The sequence below is a fragment of the Ovis aries genome, chromosome 1 (assembly GCF_016772045.2).
Source record: "Ovis aries strain OAR_USU_Benz2616 breed Rambouillet chromosome 1, ARS-UI_Ramb_v3.0, whole genome shotgun sequence".
In the NCBI taxonomy this organism is placed as follows: domain Eukaryota; kingdom Metazoa; phylum Chordata; class Mammalia; order Artiodactyla; family Bovidae; genus Ovis; species Ovis aries.
The window spans coordinates 110,728,724-110,746,512 of NC_056054.1; positions in this window are offsets into that span (position 1 = coordinate 110,728,724).

Genomic DNA, 17,789 nt, shown 5'->3' on the forward strand with positions numbered 1-17,789 from the left:
ATCTGAATGCAAAGTACCAAAGAATAGCAAGAAGAGATAAGAAAGCCTTCTTCAGCCGTTAGTGCAAAGAAATAGAGGAAAAGAACAGAATGGGAAAGACTAGAGATCTCTTCAAGAAAATGAGAGATACCAAGGGAACATTTCATGCAAAGATGGGCTCGATAAAAGACAGAAACGGTATGGACCTACAAAAAGATATTCATGACCCAGATAATCACGATGGTGTGATCACTCATCTAGAGCCAGACATCCTGGAATGTGAAGTCAAGTGGGCCTTAGAAAGCATCACTACAAACAAAGCTAGTGGAGGTGATGGAATTCCAGTTGAGCTATTTCAAATCCTGAAAGATGATGCTGTGAAAGTGCTGCACTCAATATGCCAGCAAATTTGGAACACTCAGCAGTGGCCACAGGACTGGAAAAGGTCAGTTTTCATTCCAATCCCCAAGAAAGGCAATGCCAAAGAATGCTCAAACTACCACACAATTGCACTCATCTCACATGCTAGTAAAGTAATGCTCAAAATTCTCCAAGCCAGGCTTCAGCAATACGTGAACTGTGAACTCCCTGATGTTCAAGCTGGTTTTAGAAAAGGCAGAGGAACCAGAGATCAAATTGCCAGCATCCGCTGGATCATGGGAAAACATAGAGAGTTCCAGAAAAACATCTATTTCTGCTTTATTGACTATGCCAAAGCCTTTGACTGTGTGGATCACAATCAACTTTGGAAAATTCTGAAAGAGATCGGAATCCCAGACCACCTGACCTGCCTCTTGAGAAATCTGTATTGCAGGTCAGGAAGCAACAGTTACAACTGGACATGGAACAACAGACTGGTTCCAAATAGGAAAAGGAGTATGTCAAGGCTGTACATTGTCACCCTGCTTATTTAACTCATATGCAGAGTACATCATGAGAAATGCTGGACTGGAAGAAACACAAGCTGGAATCAAGATTGCCAGGAGAAATATCAATAACCTCAGATATGCACCCTTATGGCAGAAAGTGAAGAGAAACTAAAAAGCCTCTTGATGAAAGTGAAAGTGGAGAGTGAAAATGTTGGCTTAAAGCTCAACATTCAGAAAACAAAGATCATGGCATCAGGTCCCATCACTTCATGGGAAATAGATGAGGAAACAGTGGAAACAGTGTCAGACTTTATTTTTTGGGGCTCCAAAATCACTGCAGATGGTGATTGCAGCCATGAAATTCAAAGACACTTACTCCTTGGAAGAAAAGTTATGACCAACCTAGATAGTATATTGAAAAGCAGAGACATTTCTTTGCCGACTAAGGTCTGTCTAGTCAAGGCTATGGTTTTTCCTGTGGTCATGTATGGATGTGAGAGTTGGACTGTGAAGAAGGCTGAGCACCAAAGAAGAAAGCTGTGAAGAAAGCTGAGTGACGAAGAATGGATGCTTTTGAACTGTGGTGTTGGAGAAGACTCTTGAGAGTCCCTTGGACTGCAAGGAGATCCAACCAGTCCATTCTGAAGGAGATCAGCCCTGGGTGTTCTTTGGAAGGAATGATGCTAAAGCTGAATCTCCAGTACTTTGGCCACCTCATGCGAAGAGTTGACTCATTGCAAAAGACTGTGATGCTGGGAGGGATTGGGAGCAGGAGGAGAAGGGGATGACAGAGGATGAGATGGCTGAATGGCATCACTGACTCGATGGACGTGAGTCTGAGTGAACTCCGGGAGTTGGTGATGGACAGGGAGGCCTGGCGTGCTGCAATTCATGGGATCGCAAAGAGTCAGACATGACTGAGCGACTGAACTGAACTGAACCACATGGTTGTTTCTCCTGGTAACCAGCCTCTGTCTTTAGGTGTGGTCCACCTATGCACATAACAAAAGACCTTCATCACTCCCCTAGGGTTTTAGGAGGGTTCTGGCACAAATGGGGACAAAGACCAAATATATACTTCTTACTACACATCATAGTACCACAGTCACACTAAAGACAATAGGCACCAAAGCTAGGGCAGAATCAATAAAACTACAGAGAAGGGGAGATATTTGAGAAGTAAGTCAGTGAGAAAAATTGATAGAAATGAAACACTGATCAAATTCAAAAAGAGAGCAGTGTTCTTTAATGGCAAATGCTATGTGAATGAGGTCAAGATGGTTTGATTGTTAGTACACAGACTGGTTGGTTTCACTTATTCAGTGGTCAAACACTACAATTTTAAATTCAGTCAGCAATCTAGGAAAGATAACCCCAAGGTCAATAAAAAATGTTCACGTGGATTGGTACAGCAACAGCTTCTTCGTTAGGAAAAAAGAGATGTGTGTATGTATGTGCTCAGTCGTGTCTTTGTGACCCCACGGACTGTAGCCCTCCAGGCTCCTCTGTCCATGGGTTTTCCAGGCAAGAACACTGCAATGGGTAGCCATTTCCTATTCTAGGGGATCTTCCTGACCCAGGGATTGAACCCACATCTCTTGCATCTCCTGCACTGGCAGGGAGATTCTTTACCACTACGGTCATCTGGAAAGAGAGAAAGTTCATACCCTACTATTTTGGCGCAATGGCATCACCTTCTTGAAAGGCAGTCTATTACAGAGCCTTTCACAGATTTGGAGCTCAATAGTGTTGTGGGGTGGATAGATGAAGAAATAACGAGGGAACGTAAGAAGGAACTGCGGGGGGAAAGCCAAGTTGCTAAATTTAATCAATGGTGGACTGAGTTCAAGCACAAGTATTTTCTTCCCATGTCAATTCCTACAAATGATAGAGAACATTTTCTTAAGAATAAATCCACTTAGTACCAGAAAAAAAGAGTTCTATGAGTAGAAAGAAACATCGGAGACCTCTGAAAGACAGAAAAGATATAAATCACATAGATAGAGGAAATTATAACCCAAAATATATGCTCGGGAGAGCTGCTCTGAAAATTTGAAGTGTTTCTGAGTGCCCCAAAGTAAAGGACAATGGCAGCAAGTGGTAGAACAAGGTAGTGGAAAGATTGATTAAGGAGTCATTGTCACCATCCATTGCCTTCTTAGTCAAGCATTAAGCATCAGAAGTCATTACCCTTAACCTGGGCAGTGAGAATTCTTAGACCTGAGAGGCTGGAGATACCTATAAGGAAACTTGAAAATCTCACATCCAGAAGAGCGATTTCTGGTATGCTTTGCCAGCACTTTTTGCTCCTTCCTCATAATCCCTGAAGACAAGCTGCAGAAGAGAGTAACAGCATCTACAGACAAGCTGAAAGAATGAATGCCATGAAAGGGGGCCATCCCACTCAGCAAGTTTAGGAACACTCACCTTGGGAAGCAGGATTTAAGAGTGATTGAGAAGTTATTTGTTGAGAAACATAGTTAAGATACTCAGGCTAGACTAAAGGCTAGACCAAAAAAAAAAAAAAAAATCTTGGGAATCAAAACTTTGATACTCCAAACAAGAGTTTCAGATAAAGAAAAATTGGGGATTAGAGGTAGAAAAAATAAGCAAAGAAATAATAGAAAATTTCCCAGAAATTTTGGGACAAACATGGTCATATTGAAACAGTCACAAACCAAGCAGGACTCACAAACCAAAAGATCCATGCCTAACAATTTCAAGGAGCTTGCTAAGTCTGCTGCTAAGTCACTTCAGTCGTGTCCGACTCTGTGCAACCCCATAGACGGCAGCCCACCATGCTCCCCTGTCCCTGGGATTCTCCAGGCAAGAACACTGGAGTGGGTTGCCATTTCCTTCTCCATTCAAGGAGCTTAATAATCAGGAAAAGAAGAAACTTTGGAAAAAATCTGTAAATAGTGTGTGTGTATCCTAGAAAGGATTAAGAAGCAATGGATGTTGGACAAAAGAAAGAAAGGGGGAGAGAGAAAGGGAAGGAGGGAGAGGGGAAGGGAGAAAGGAAAGAAGAAGGGAGAATGAAAACTGTGAAGAAAAAGAGAATTTTAGAAAAGAGAACGCTACCTGATTTATTTTAACAAGTTAACGTGACAGCCCAAATAAAAACAGTACAAGAAAAGAAAATGAGGAGTTAATCTTATCTATGAACATAGATGCAAAAATCTTACGTAAAAATTATGCAAGTCAAATTAAACTACATAAAAATGTTTTAAACATCGTGACTAGGTAGAGTTGCTAAGCAAACAACAGCAAATGCAAATATTCCCCCCTGCTGAAGCACCATTTCTGGGAACACACAGTCACAGCTGTGCCCCCATGAACCATCATGTTCTAGAACAACCGTCAGAGACCTGGCAGGGCAAAACATCAGACTCTAAGGAGGGATCCCTATCCTTGGGTTATGAGGCTGCTTGATTAGAGAAGTACCAGCTTCTCTCCTGGTATGATGAGTCAGTGACACAATGGCAATATGGCATACAGCTTAGCATTCATGGCTGGAGTGGACACTGCTTTTCCCCTAATGTGGCTGGGGGATGAGCCTTGTAGTCATAGCTAAAAATCTCTAAATCAGGCTTGGAAAGGGTGAGCCATATATATATATCCATGGTGAGACCATGCTGGCATGACTGAGGAGTATGTGTTCAAGCCTTATAATTTATAAGGAGTGGTTGCCTGAGTGGTTTCCATGGAGAGTCACAGTGGGCCAGCACATTTTCTGGGTAGCCAGCTGCAAAGGGTTATCTTGAACACAGTAAAATAATTAACACTTAACTGTCCAGGGTTTTCTTCAGAAATTTGGGGTACTTTGAAATTAGGACAACTTATCAATATAATTTATATCACTTTGACAGACTTAAAAGCAACCTCATAAGACCATTTCAGTAGATACCAGAGAAATTTAGAAAATGTATGATTTACTCATCCTAAGTAAGAGTTAAAAGAGGAGCTACTAAAAGCCTAGAGCAAGTATAATTCTTAAAAATGAAATTTTAGAAGCTTCCCTTTAGAGTCAGGGACATGGAAAGTTGCCTACTGTCAGCCCACTGCACTGCCCCACACAAAGCAGTAAGACAAGAAAAAAAAAAGTGATCTGATGGTCAGAAAAGAAGAAAGATGTAGTGTGACTTACACATGTGGTTGTTTATATTTAAAATCCTGGAAAAATCTATACATAAATTATTAGACTCCATAGAAGTTCAACATTTGTATTGATAGAAGATAACCATAATAGAACACATTTAAGAAGTTTCCCACAGCGGAGATCAACTGGAAAATATGGCACATAAAAGATCACAGTCACAACAGCAATAAAACCCATATAACATTTGGAAGCAAACCTAATGGAAATGTGAAACACTTTTATATTAAAAAATTAAAGTATTATTAAAGGATATAAAAATGAATAAATTGGTAGCTACATTATACCCATCAATTGACCCAATATTGTGATGGTGCTATGCTCAGTCACTCAGTCATATCTGATTCTTTGCAACCCCATGGACTGTAGCCCACCAGTCTCTTTTGTCCATGGAATTCTCCAGGCAAGAATACTGGAGTGGGTAGCCACTTCCTACTCCAGAAGATCTTCCTGACCCAGGGATTGAACGCAAGTCTCCTGAGTCTCCTGCACTGCAGGCAGATTCTTTAGCACTAGCACCACCTGGAAAACCCAAGATGGTGCTGCTGCTGCTAAGCCGCTTCAGTCATCTCCGACTCTGTGCGACCCCATAGACGGTAGCCCACCAGGCTCCCCCGTCCCTGGGATTCTCCGGGCAAGAACACTGGAGTGGGTTGCCATGTGCTTCCCAAATTACTGTATATGTTCCATTAAATGTGCTCAAACCCTATGAACAAAATAATTCTTCTAGGAATATAACCTATAAAAAGTTCCTTTTTATAACTTTTTGAATGAATTAGGAAACACTTTTTATTTCACTTTAATTTTGGAGGATATTTATATCATAAAAAGGAACATTTTTAACACACGGTTTAAATTTTTTCAGGTTTCCACTTCACATTGTTAGCTAACTGGCAACCAGGAAGCAGATTAAAGTAGGAAGAGACATGTGCAAGGAAATTTTTTCAGTGTAGTTTGTAATTGGGGAAAAAAATAGAAGGAATCCAAACATCCACCGGTTGGGAGATGCATACCTATATGAAGAAACGGTATGCCTCAGTTAAAAAGAATGAATTAGATATGTATACACTCTGCTCTGCAACAAATACAAGTGTCTGGATGCAAATTAGACCATATTTGAATGGTAACTAAAAGAACAATGTTAGAATAATATAAAGCTAAATCTACTTATACACCACCTTCCTTAACAGGCTAATGTAGTGAAACAATAAAGACCACACTTTCTCATAAATAAAGAAAATCCTTAATAAGATAAGGAGATCTTAATGAAAAGGCTGAAAGTTCTGCCTAAATGCCATTAGTGCGTGTAGTATTTTTAGTGGCTTCAAAGTCTGCTATACATTTCATAGCATCCAACTATATTGTGGTGCTTATGAAGAAGCTGTCAAGATATAGCTCTTGTTTCCTTTGAAAAACATTTTCTGATAGTTAAAGCTACACTAGGGATCAAATTACAAGTTTTTATGAAACCAACATCTATTGGAGGTGATCATCCTCAAAGACATATATCTCAAAGGCAGTCATATGAGTCTTGGGCTGTAGGTTCCTAAAGTGTGACTGATTTGTAAGACTGGCGAGGGTGTCTGAAAAGTCTTCACCATGCTAATAATTTGATTGGGATTGTTGCTATTCGTATTAGGGCTCTGATAGTATTAGTGCATAGACTCTGAGTGGCCTGCCCCTACTTATCTATGGGTCTAATTATCCCACAAGCCCTGCTATTTTTAGTGCACAATTAAGCAGAACATGAAGATTTTCAGAAATGTACATATCACATTATATCAAAAAAAAAGCTTGCATTTCAAAAGGACTGAATCTTAAAGCTGAATAAAAACGGCAGCTTATAAGAGCTATTTAAACGTTATCTCTTACTCGACTTTTAGAATTCAAAATAATATTATAAATGTACAGAAGTATGTACATATCTGTTGCGTTTATATTTTTAAATAAATAACTTTCCTTAAAACCCCACAACTCCAGTCTAATAAGAAAAGAAACATTAGATAACCTCAAACTGAGGGACTTTCTACAAAATTCCTGACCAGTACTCCTCAAATCTGTCAAGGTGGTGAAACATAAGGAAAGACCCAGAAATTCTTACAGACCAGTGAGATTCAGGAGACGTGATGACTAAAGGTAATGTGGTTTCCTTGATGGAATCCTTGAGCAGAAAAAGGAAATTAGTATAGAAACCAGGGAAATCTGAATGAAAACTGAAGTTCAGAGGAGCCTGGTGAGCTACTGTCCATGGGGCCGCAAAGAGTTAAACACAACTGAGCAACTGAGCACTCACACACCCAAGTCTCAACACACAAACACACACAGAGACATGGAGGAGAGAAAAAGGACTGACTTAGATATGTTCAGTTCCTTACCCCAAAGTCATTAATAGGACAAGTCATTCCTTCCAGGGTCAATGACCTATATACTGCTGGCAAACCAGTGATATGGAACAAAAAACCCTGGTTTGCAGTGTTTGCTGGTTTCCATGCTTTAAATACTCCCACTGGGGCTGATTTCAAACTGCCAATGTGATGTCATTGAATGCAGACTTGAGAAGAAGAATCCCTGGGATTCTCCAGGCAAAAACACTGGAATGGGTTGCCATTTCCTTCTCCAATGCATGAAAGTAAAAAGTGAAAGTGAAGTTTCTCAGTCGTGTCCAACTCTTGGCAACCCCATGGACTGCAGCCTACCAGGCTCCTCCATCCATGGGATTTTCCAGGCAAGAGTACTGGAGTGGGGTGCCATTGCCTTCTCCAGAAAAGAAGAATACAGAGCCTGTATTAGCTAGCTGCAGGACATGACTGACTTCTCCCCTGGAGATGGAATGAGAATAAGGAAAGTGAGGCCAGGGACATATCTCTAATGCTGCTTCCAGCTCTATTTTTTTGTTCTTTTAATCTATATGGCTCAACTAAAACATCTGTGACCAACTAGAGCTGTAACTATCCCCAATGCTCCTTTATAAATTCTCCTATGACTGCTGGCAATCAGTGTAGATTTTGCTCCAGCATAATAGATTAATTAAATTACTATGAGGCCATGCTACAATCAAGTCTACAATTAACTGCATACTGTTTCCAATTCAAATTATTTCTGGTCATCTCAAAGTTCTGCAATGACTTTCTTCACTCTGTATGAAAGTCTCTAGGTCCATTCTAGGAAGGAAATCCAAAAAGGAGAGGATATATGAATACACCTGATGTGAAGAACCGACTCATTAGAAAATACCCTGATGCTGGGAAAGATTGAAGGCAGGAGGAGAAGGGGATGACAGAGGATAAGATGGTTGGATTGCATCACTGACTCAATGGAGATGAGTTTGAGCAAGCTTCAGGAGACGGTGGAGGACAGGGAAGCCTGGCGTGCTACAGTCCATGGGGTCGCAAAGAGTCAGACACAGCTGAGCAACTGAACAACAGCAATAGCTGATTCACTTTGCTAGACAGCAGAAACTAAACTAACACAACATTGTAAAGTAACTATATTTCAATTTTTAAAAGTTCTGCAATGAAATTCAATGACAATATTAAGGTACTTAAGTACTAAATGCCCACAACATATAATGTGTTCGTGCCAAGTCACTTCAGTCGTGTGATCAGTCTTTGCAACCCTATGGACCATAGGCTGCCAGGTTGGTCTGTCCATGGGATTCTCCAGGCAAGAATACTGCCCCAAATCTAAATACAAAATCTCTTCATTATTAAATTTCCAGGGAGAGGTTAAAATCCCAAAATTAAATTTCCTCGTAAGTAAAGTCTAAAGTCAAATTGTCTCACCCTTGTGAGTTAAAAATCCAAAGAAATAGACTCTAAATTTATTCTGCCCAACTTCTCATTGTTTTGTCTCAGCCACAGTCACACTGCACAGTCAGGGCAGAGTCACATTCCCTCAGTATCTGCAGCCTGGGCTTTTTTTCGCCAAGAGGAGTGTGGCTCCTACAAGCCTTGCAAAGTGAAATGAGCTCTTCCTCTAAGGAGTTCGAAGAGTCTGTCAAGGCACACAAGATTACCGCAGCTTGGAATCCCACCTGCAAAATGAAGAAAACAAGCTACTACCACAGAACCTAAATCAGATGTCCAAGACAAAGTTATTTTCTCCAAACTCAGGACTCAATGTTACCAAAGGCCATGATAAAAATTCTGTAATGGTTGAAAGAAAAAAAACAGTTGAAAAAAGTTTTGATTTGGGCTTCACCAAACACCAGTGAAGTGATGTCAATTGTCCTGAGTCTATAACCTGTAAACTCATCTGGGAGCAATTCCGTGGGAGATTAATCTGAAGCCTATGGATTCACCCCTGCTGAGAGAGAATTCTACCTCTGCTCACTCAGAGAGTGGCACTGGGTATTGGCACCCTCATGAATAGTTTAGTATTATGGGATGTTGGCAAAGCCCATCACCATGTCTTATTTGATGCATCTTCCTTTTCCCTTCTGCATAATCAGATTCTCTTGATTCCCTCCATCCCTTTGCACCTTCTATTTTTGACATCTCCCGTTTCTGAATCCCCTGGGGGCTCCTACTTAGTGACCTAGCCTCTGAAATACATTCAGGGCAGGAGTGTTTGATTCTTGGCCCCAGAAGTGGCTGCCACCGCCTCTTCCTGTAGAATTGTTCAGGCTGATAAAGGCCACTTGGGAAAGGTCTCTCTCCTGTTTCATCTTGGTAATCTCCCTAAGCAGATTTCCAGACTGAAGTGGCTGTTGATACTTCTGAATCTCAGCCCATGGGGCCAAATACACTACTTAAGAAATAACTTCATCAGCTTTCAGTGCTCCGGGCCGTCTCTGAACAACATTCTTTCTGCCACATCATTTTCTTAGGTAATTAGCAAAGCCACAGCCAACTTGGGAAGGGGTGATGTGACTTAAGTGAAAAAGAAATAATAAAATATGCTTGCTATTCAAATGTAGCTTCAATATAATACCTCCTAGGACCCCTTTTCAACCAGATTTCCACTACTAAGCCCCTTGAATACAGAAATTCCAGCACCATCACCACTGGTCATTAGTACACTTCAGCTACAGCTCTCATTTTGTGACAAGAACTATTAATAATGCAGGTGTAATTGATAAGTGCAGAGAAGGCAATGGCACCCCACTCCAGTACACTTGCCTGGAAAATCCCATGGATGGAGGAGCCTGGAAGGCTGCAGTCCATGGGGTCGCTGAGGATCGGACACAACTGAGCGACTTCCCTTTCACATTTCATTTTCATGCATTGGAGAAGGAAATGGCAACCCACTCCAGTGTTCTTGCCTGGAGAATCCCAGGGATGGAGGAGCCTGGTGGGCTGCCGTCTATGGGGTTGCACAGAGTCGGACACGACTTAGCGGCGGCGGCAGCAGCAGCAATTGATAAGTGAGGGAATGATATCAATGTAATATAGATGTTGCCTCATTGCTTTTTCCCAGCCAGTTACTATTTTCCACCACCAAGTAACAGCAACTGTCACAAGAACATGAAGACGAGGGAACACAGCTAACTGAAGGGATGCAGAACCAGATATTCTTCTTCAATCCATCTGGCCATGTGCTCTGTCTTAGAAGTACTTACCATGCTATCCTTTCTCATCTTGGTGCATTTTGCTTTTATCTCCACTACTCAACATTTACTTATACACCTTTCCATCGGGTTAGATTTATCTTCTTTTAAGGTTAAGTCCAATATTTGGTTATTTTAACTTAAGATCTGCATGATAATAGTCATTGTTTTTGACATTGGAATAGTCATTGTTTTTGGCATTGAGCCAGTTACATCATTGCATAAGTCAACATTCAGAAAAAAATACTAGGATCATGGCATCCATTCCCATCACTTCATGGCAAATAGAAGGGGGAAAAAAAGAAACAGTGACAAATGGGCTTCCCTGATAGCTCAGTTAGTAAAGAATCCACCTGCAATGCAGGAGACTCCGGTTTGATTCCAGTTAGGAAGATCTGCTGGAGAAGACATAGGCTACCCACTCCAGTATTCTTGGGCTTCCCTTGTGGCTCAGCTGGTAAAGAATCCACCTTCAATGCAGGAGACCTGGGTTGGATCCCTGGGTTGGGAAGATCCTCTGGAGAACAGAAAGGCTACCCACTTCAGTACTCTGGCCTGGAGAGTTCCATGAACTGTATAGTCCATGGGGTTGTAAAGAGTCAGACATGACTGAGTGACTTTCACTTTCAGTGACAGATTTTATTTTCTTGAACTCCAAAATCACTGTGGACAGTGACTGCAGCCATAAAATCAAAAGATGCTTACTCGTTGGAAGGAAAGTTATGACAAATTAGACAGTACATTAAAGGGCAAAGACATCACTTTGCCTACAAAAGTCTGTATAATCAAAGCTGTGGTCTTTCCAGTAGTCATGTATGAATATGAGAGCTGGACCATAAAGAAGGCTGATCACCAAAGAATTGGTTCTTTCAAATCATGGTGTTGGAGAAGACTCCTGAGAGTCCCCTAGACTGTAAGATCAAATCAGTGAATCCTAAAGGAAATCCATCCTCAATGTTCATTAGAAGGACAGATGCTGAAGCTGAAGCTCTGTACTTTGGCCACCTGATGCGAAGAGCCGACTCATTGGAAAAGACCCTGATGTTGGGAAAGATTGAAGGCAAAAGAAGAAAAGGGTGGCAGAGGATGAGATGGTTAGATAGCATCACCAACTCAATGGATATGAGTTTGAGCAAACTCTGGGAGATAGAGAAGGACAGGGATGCCTGACGTGCTGCAGTCAGTGGGGGTTGCAAACAGTCGGACATGACTTAGAGACTAAAAAACAACAACAACAAATAAGTTTTAATGTTATGCCCTAAATCATATTTCCTCCCATAATCCCTGTTACCTTTTAGAATACAATTCTAAAGACCAAGAAGTTTCCTTATGATATGTTGTATTACAGCATAAATGTCAGCATTGAGGAACATTCACAGATAGATTGACTATCACATGAGATCATTTATATGGGGTTTTCTCTTTTTAAGATTAGGCCAAATACTTAAACTAAATCCTGACAAACTCTACACAAGGAAAAAAGAAAAAAGCTGGGCTCCTGGAAATCAACAACAATCAACTGTTCACCGGAAACCTGCTAATTTAAGTCTCTTGATGGTAGAAAACTATGAAGAAACTGTGTAGGGGTCTTCAGTAAAGACTTTTCCAGTAGCAGGTAGCATGAATCTGAAAGGATTTAGTGAAAGGACTTTGTTTTATCAGGAACAAGAATCAGGAATACAAGCAAACTCTCTCCCCACCTTTCAACTCTGCTCAAATTGAAGGAGAATAGCTCCCTCTTAATTCAAAAGTATGAATAGAGGACTAATTCACCTAGCGCAGTTTGGGTCAGGTCACCATTGGTTCAAATTGTGATTGAAGAGCCCATAATGGAAGCAGTTGCCAAAACCCACCCTTAGATGTGGAGTGGAGGCTCAGTTATGGGAAGAAAGGGGCTGGGACCATAGCCAGAAAACAGCTACTATGTATGAAATTGGAACACCTGCATTTCATTTCCACTCTGAGCTAGACTATTACTTTTGTAACAGTGCCTTTTCTCTCTAGGTCCTCAAACTCTGCACAATGAGGGCTTTGGTCTAAAACACCACTTTTCAAATTGTGTTACTTGGAAAGAAGTTCTCTGGGAAACAGTTAGAGATTTCATCCACAGCTAATACCTTCCTAAAACTTGTGAAGATTCAAACAGTTTAGAAAAAAAGATCTATTGCTTCTACCAGGTGATTTGTTTGTTCGCTTGTTTCCTGCTTGTTTGTTTGGTTTTTTGTAGGGTGTTCACATAAAGTCTTACTTGGTCTCAAGTTTTCAAAAAAACAAGTATGAAAACCATAATTCCATGAGGTCTCTAACATACCTCTAAGTTCAAAAAAATCCTTCAGTTCTAATTTCCAGTGATTATTGCTTCCATTTTTCCAGTAGTCATGTATGGATGTGAGAGTTGGACCATAAAAGAAAGCTGAGCACCGAAGAATTGATGCTTTTGAACTGCGGTGTTGGAGAAGACTCTTGAGAGTCCCTTGGACTGCAAGGAGATCAAACCAGTCCATCCTAAAGGAAATCAGCCCTGGATATTCATTGGAAGGACAGATTCTGAAGCTGAAGCTCTAATACTTTGATCACCTGGTGCAAAGAACTAGAAAAGACCCTGATGCTGGGAAAGATTGAAGGCAGGAGAAGGGGACAACAGAGGATGAGATGGTTGGATGGCATCATTGACTCAATGGACATGAGTTTGAGCAAGCTCTGGGAGTTGGTGATGGACAAGGAAGCTTGGCTTGCTGCAGTCCATGGAGTCGCAAAGAGGTGGACATGACTTGATAGACTGAACTGAACTGAGGCAGCCTACAAATAACAAACCCTTTAGGTGAAGATACATTGAAGAGGAAGGGAAAGCAGTCACAACAGAGCTGAGGCAAGATTCCAGTACATGCAACAAACAAATACTGAAGAGCCTGACACACAGGGAGAGAGAGGTTTCATCTCCGAGGTTTGCCCTTCAGGACCTGCATGCAGAGAGGAGCAGAACGGACCTCAGGGCCACACCTGGGGCTTGGTGAAGATTTCACATGCACCTTCAACTTCCCTGGTGGTTCAGATGGTAAAGAATCTGCCTGCCAAGCAGGAGACCCAGGTTTGATCCCCAGGTCGGGAAGACTCCCTGGAGAAGGGAATGACTACCCACTCCAGTATTCTTGCCTGGAGAATTCCATGGACAGAGGAGCCTGGTTTGGCTACAGTCCATGGGGTCGAAAAGAGTAACAACTGAGTAACTAACACTTTTCATGCTCGGGTGCACCTCAGATACTGATGTCCTCCAAGGTCAAAATGTTAGGACCAAAAGCCCCACCATGACAAACCCATAACCTCAACTGGTGACAACACAGTTCACATCTCCAATGTCCCCCACCAAAGACTGAGTCTTATCAAAGTTATTACCAAAGGACTCCTGCTCCTGCCCAAGACAATGCCGGCTCCTGTCCTCATAGAGAATCCCTTCTTCCTCCAGACTCCTCCTCACTGTGGGGTTCCCACCCACCCATAGCACCGCAGTGCCGGGGGCAGACTCCCGGCCCACACAGAGGTACTTTGGACCAGGAGAGCTCTATAGAATCTTGAAAAACATAGAACCACACACAAGCCCACTACACATTTCAATCTTTCCTTTAAAGAGAAGGACCTCATTTTCTTGCTCCAGGATGTTATACACCTTAGACTATATCATGGGTGAGGTTAGTACAGACTCTGACACACGCCATGCACCAGGCTTCTCTAAATCCACCGTCAGTGCAGCAAAGGGATTGTGTGACTCAATGGGGAACACAAAGGCTTCCCTTCCCATGTCTGTGAGAGAGAAAAGGAGATAGAGGAAAGAAGTCAAACAATGTGGAACACAAAGATCTCTTCTGTCACTTCTCCATAAAATTAGGTGACCACATACTCTACTCTCTCCCCTGTCCCTCCCCCATGCTTAGAGTTCCCTGGACCTGCTTTGAGCAACCTCGGGTCCCTCAGTCCAGACCACAGGCACAGTCTTGGCCAAATTCTAGCTCTTTTGGCAGAGAAACCTGAAGGTTAATGAGCAACATGGTAATAGCTTCACCACGTCTGCTTACCGTGCCACGTGCAATTGGGTCTTGAGGGCAAGTTCATGTAGAGGATGTGGGGGACTGATATCCAGGGCCTCAGTAATTCAAATGCCGCTCTCTCAAGACCTACTCCTTTCTGAGTTTATACTCACAGCAGAGGGGCTTCCCAGGTGGCGATGGTGGTGAAAAACCCTCTCCCAACGCAGGAGATGTAAAAGACGCAGGTTCGATCCCTGGGTTAGGAAGATCTCCTGGAGGAAAGCATGGTGACCCATTCTAGTATTCTTGCCTGGAGAATCCCATGAACAGAGAAGCCTGGATGGCTACAGTCCAGAGGGTTGAAAAGAGTCAGACACCACTGAAATGACTTAGCACACTCGCAGGCACATCTACAACATAGAGGCGTCCGTGCTGGTGTATGAATGATTTCCCAGACTCAGCGCTTTGGGGCCAGGAGTCAAGGTTCCAGGGCTAAACATATCAGAATCATTCTAGAAAATGGACATTGATTGGGGCTGCATTGCTGGAATCCCAGCTCTGGGAGAAAATGATAGGAAACCTGGGCAAGTAGGGGAAGCCAGTTGTGTCTTCCCCAGAGAAAGCAATGGCAACCCACTCCAGTGTTCTTGCCTGGAGAATCCCAGGGATGGGGGAGCCTGGTGGGCTGCTGTCTATGGGGTCAGACAGAGTCAAACAGGACTGAAGCGACTTAGCAGCAGCAGCTGCAGCAGAAGTTGTGTCTTCCCAGGTTAAGCTACGCGCTGCCCACATGGCCCCTCTTGGAGGTCTAGGGAGGTAAAAGCTGAGCCAAAAGCAATAAAGTCTTCACCTCCGTTTTATGGAATAGACATGCCTCCCTTCACCAAGGGCTGTGGCTGGGGTCCCTGGATACACACCCTGCACAGGCATGGAAGGGAACGATCACTGTGCAAAGAAAGTTTTAAAACTGCGCCATGGGGGCCAGATTCAAAGCTTTATCAGAAAAAGGAAGGAAATCAACAGGAAGTCTGTGTGCGTTACATATTAGAGATTCCTGTGACTGCAGAGTTCCTGTTCCAGGAGGTACAGATTCAAAGTCAAGGGAGATAAAATGTATTGGGACAGGACCAAAGGATGTCTCTGTCTCATACTGTGGCCTGAGTTCCCATCCTGCTCCCCATTTCTCCACTCCTGGGTCTCCAGGGAACAACCTGAACAGCGAGCTCATGCTTCAGGGGAAAACACAATTGAGCATCAGAGACAGAAAAGACATTAGAGGTTATCTAGCCTCAACACCTCGGAGATGTCAGATGACTTGTCTGAAACCACACAGCCTGGTGTTCCTCACTGTCCCAGTGCTACTGCTCTTCCCCATCCTACTGGGAGGACCTGGAAGGGCAGGGCACGTACCCTATCCACACTCAGGTGATGATGGGGCCTCCTTCAGAACGTTCACTGATGAGTAGCAGCCTTAAAAGTACTCTTATTGTTCAACCACCTTGCCCAGTGTGCTTTTATAATTGAGGACCCTAAGGCCCCAACAGTTCTTACAACCTTATCACAGTCCCTATAGATTCAAGCTGTGTCATCTGTTCTTTGTTGTCTTAAAAATAAAACTCAGAAAAGAGTCAGGGTTGTCTTAAAGCAAAAGACAAGGTTTATTGTTTGTAAGGTTGTGCAAGGTTTGCAAACTGGAGATACATACTGAAAATACATCCCTGGAGGGTGAAGGGGATGAGGGATTTTTTAGAAGCAAAAGCTGCAGAAGTCACAGGTGGGAGAACTGCAAAGGGGGTTGTGTGGCTCTTGCAGCCTGACTATAAGTCTTCACAGTCTAACCACAAGTCTTCAATGATTGGCTCTCACTGCAGCTTCTCATTGGAGGCTTTTTCAGGTATGACCCTTAGGAGAAGCAGAAGTCCTTATAGTTGTTTGTCTGTGTTTTTTCTAAGAACACAGAATATATGGCTGAACCCCAGATCTGTCATGACTGTCTGATTCCATTTTATTTTGGGTCCATGATAGTCACACGAGGTCCATTCTCTTTGTTTTCCACAGGGGATTATTCTTCTTTCTCCTTTTCCTTAGGGGATTATTTTATTTTATTTTTACATCTTCAAAGACCTACTTGGTCTCCTGGGCTTCTCACTTGATTTGTTACAGAGTCAATGTCCCTCAACAGTTCCATTCCATTTATTTGTTTTTCCCCCTCCAGGTATTACAGACTTTGGCTCTATGTTTTGCTTTTGTTTGCTACAATAAACAGTAGTGAAACAGACATAAGGAAAGAAAAATAACTAACATGAGATGTTGCATGAAATCTGATAAAGTACTCGTAGAAAAAGTTGTCAAGATTCTTCCCAGGTTCTTCTTTCGCAAACGTCATTCTTTAGAGTTTTATGAGTTAATCTGGCCCTCACCGAGAGAGTCACTTCATCTCTGGCTACAGGACTCAAGAATCATCTTACCTCCCTTTATAGGGACAGGACAATATCTCTATGGGTCAGCTACTCCAGCTTCCAGGAGATTTCTAGACCACAATGTTAACTTTCAGACACACACACACGCACATGGGCTTCCCCAGTTACTCAAGCAGTAAAGTGCAATAGACTCAGTTTCAATCCTTGGGTTGGGAAGACCTCCTGGAGGAGGAAAAGGCAACTCACTCCAATATTCTTGCCTGGAAAATCCCACAGACAGAGGAGCCTGGTGGGCTATAGTCCATGGGGTCACAAAGAGTTGGACACGACTGAGCAACTGAGCACATTTCTCTCTCTCATACACACACACTTAATGTCAAGTCTGTTCAGCATGAAGTGCAAGGCAACAGTGTTGGTAATTTCTACTGAAGGCCACAGTGGTAAATTTTGTAAACTAATCTGGTTTACTCAAACCCACATCCTAACTTGCTTTCCTAACCTATCCTACTTGGAAAGCTGAAAGCTACATCTCCGAGATTTCATGTTGCTAAGGTTCCACATGTGACATAAGCTTTGTCAAGCAGTATCACTCACAGATACTTGGATGTGAAGACTTTCTAGCGAATCGATTTGCAAACCCTCAACTTCCATGTGAGTCTTTCTTGGCACTGAGCCCTCTGAGCACACATTTGTTCCTGAGGCATCTCCTAGGCTGTGTTTTCCTACCTCCTGCTTCATGGTTATAAATAAAAGGCACAGCCTCACCACAGCTTTCAGACTGATTAGCTTCTAAAG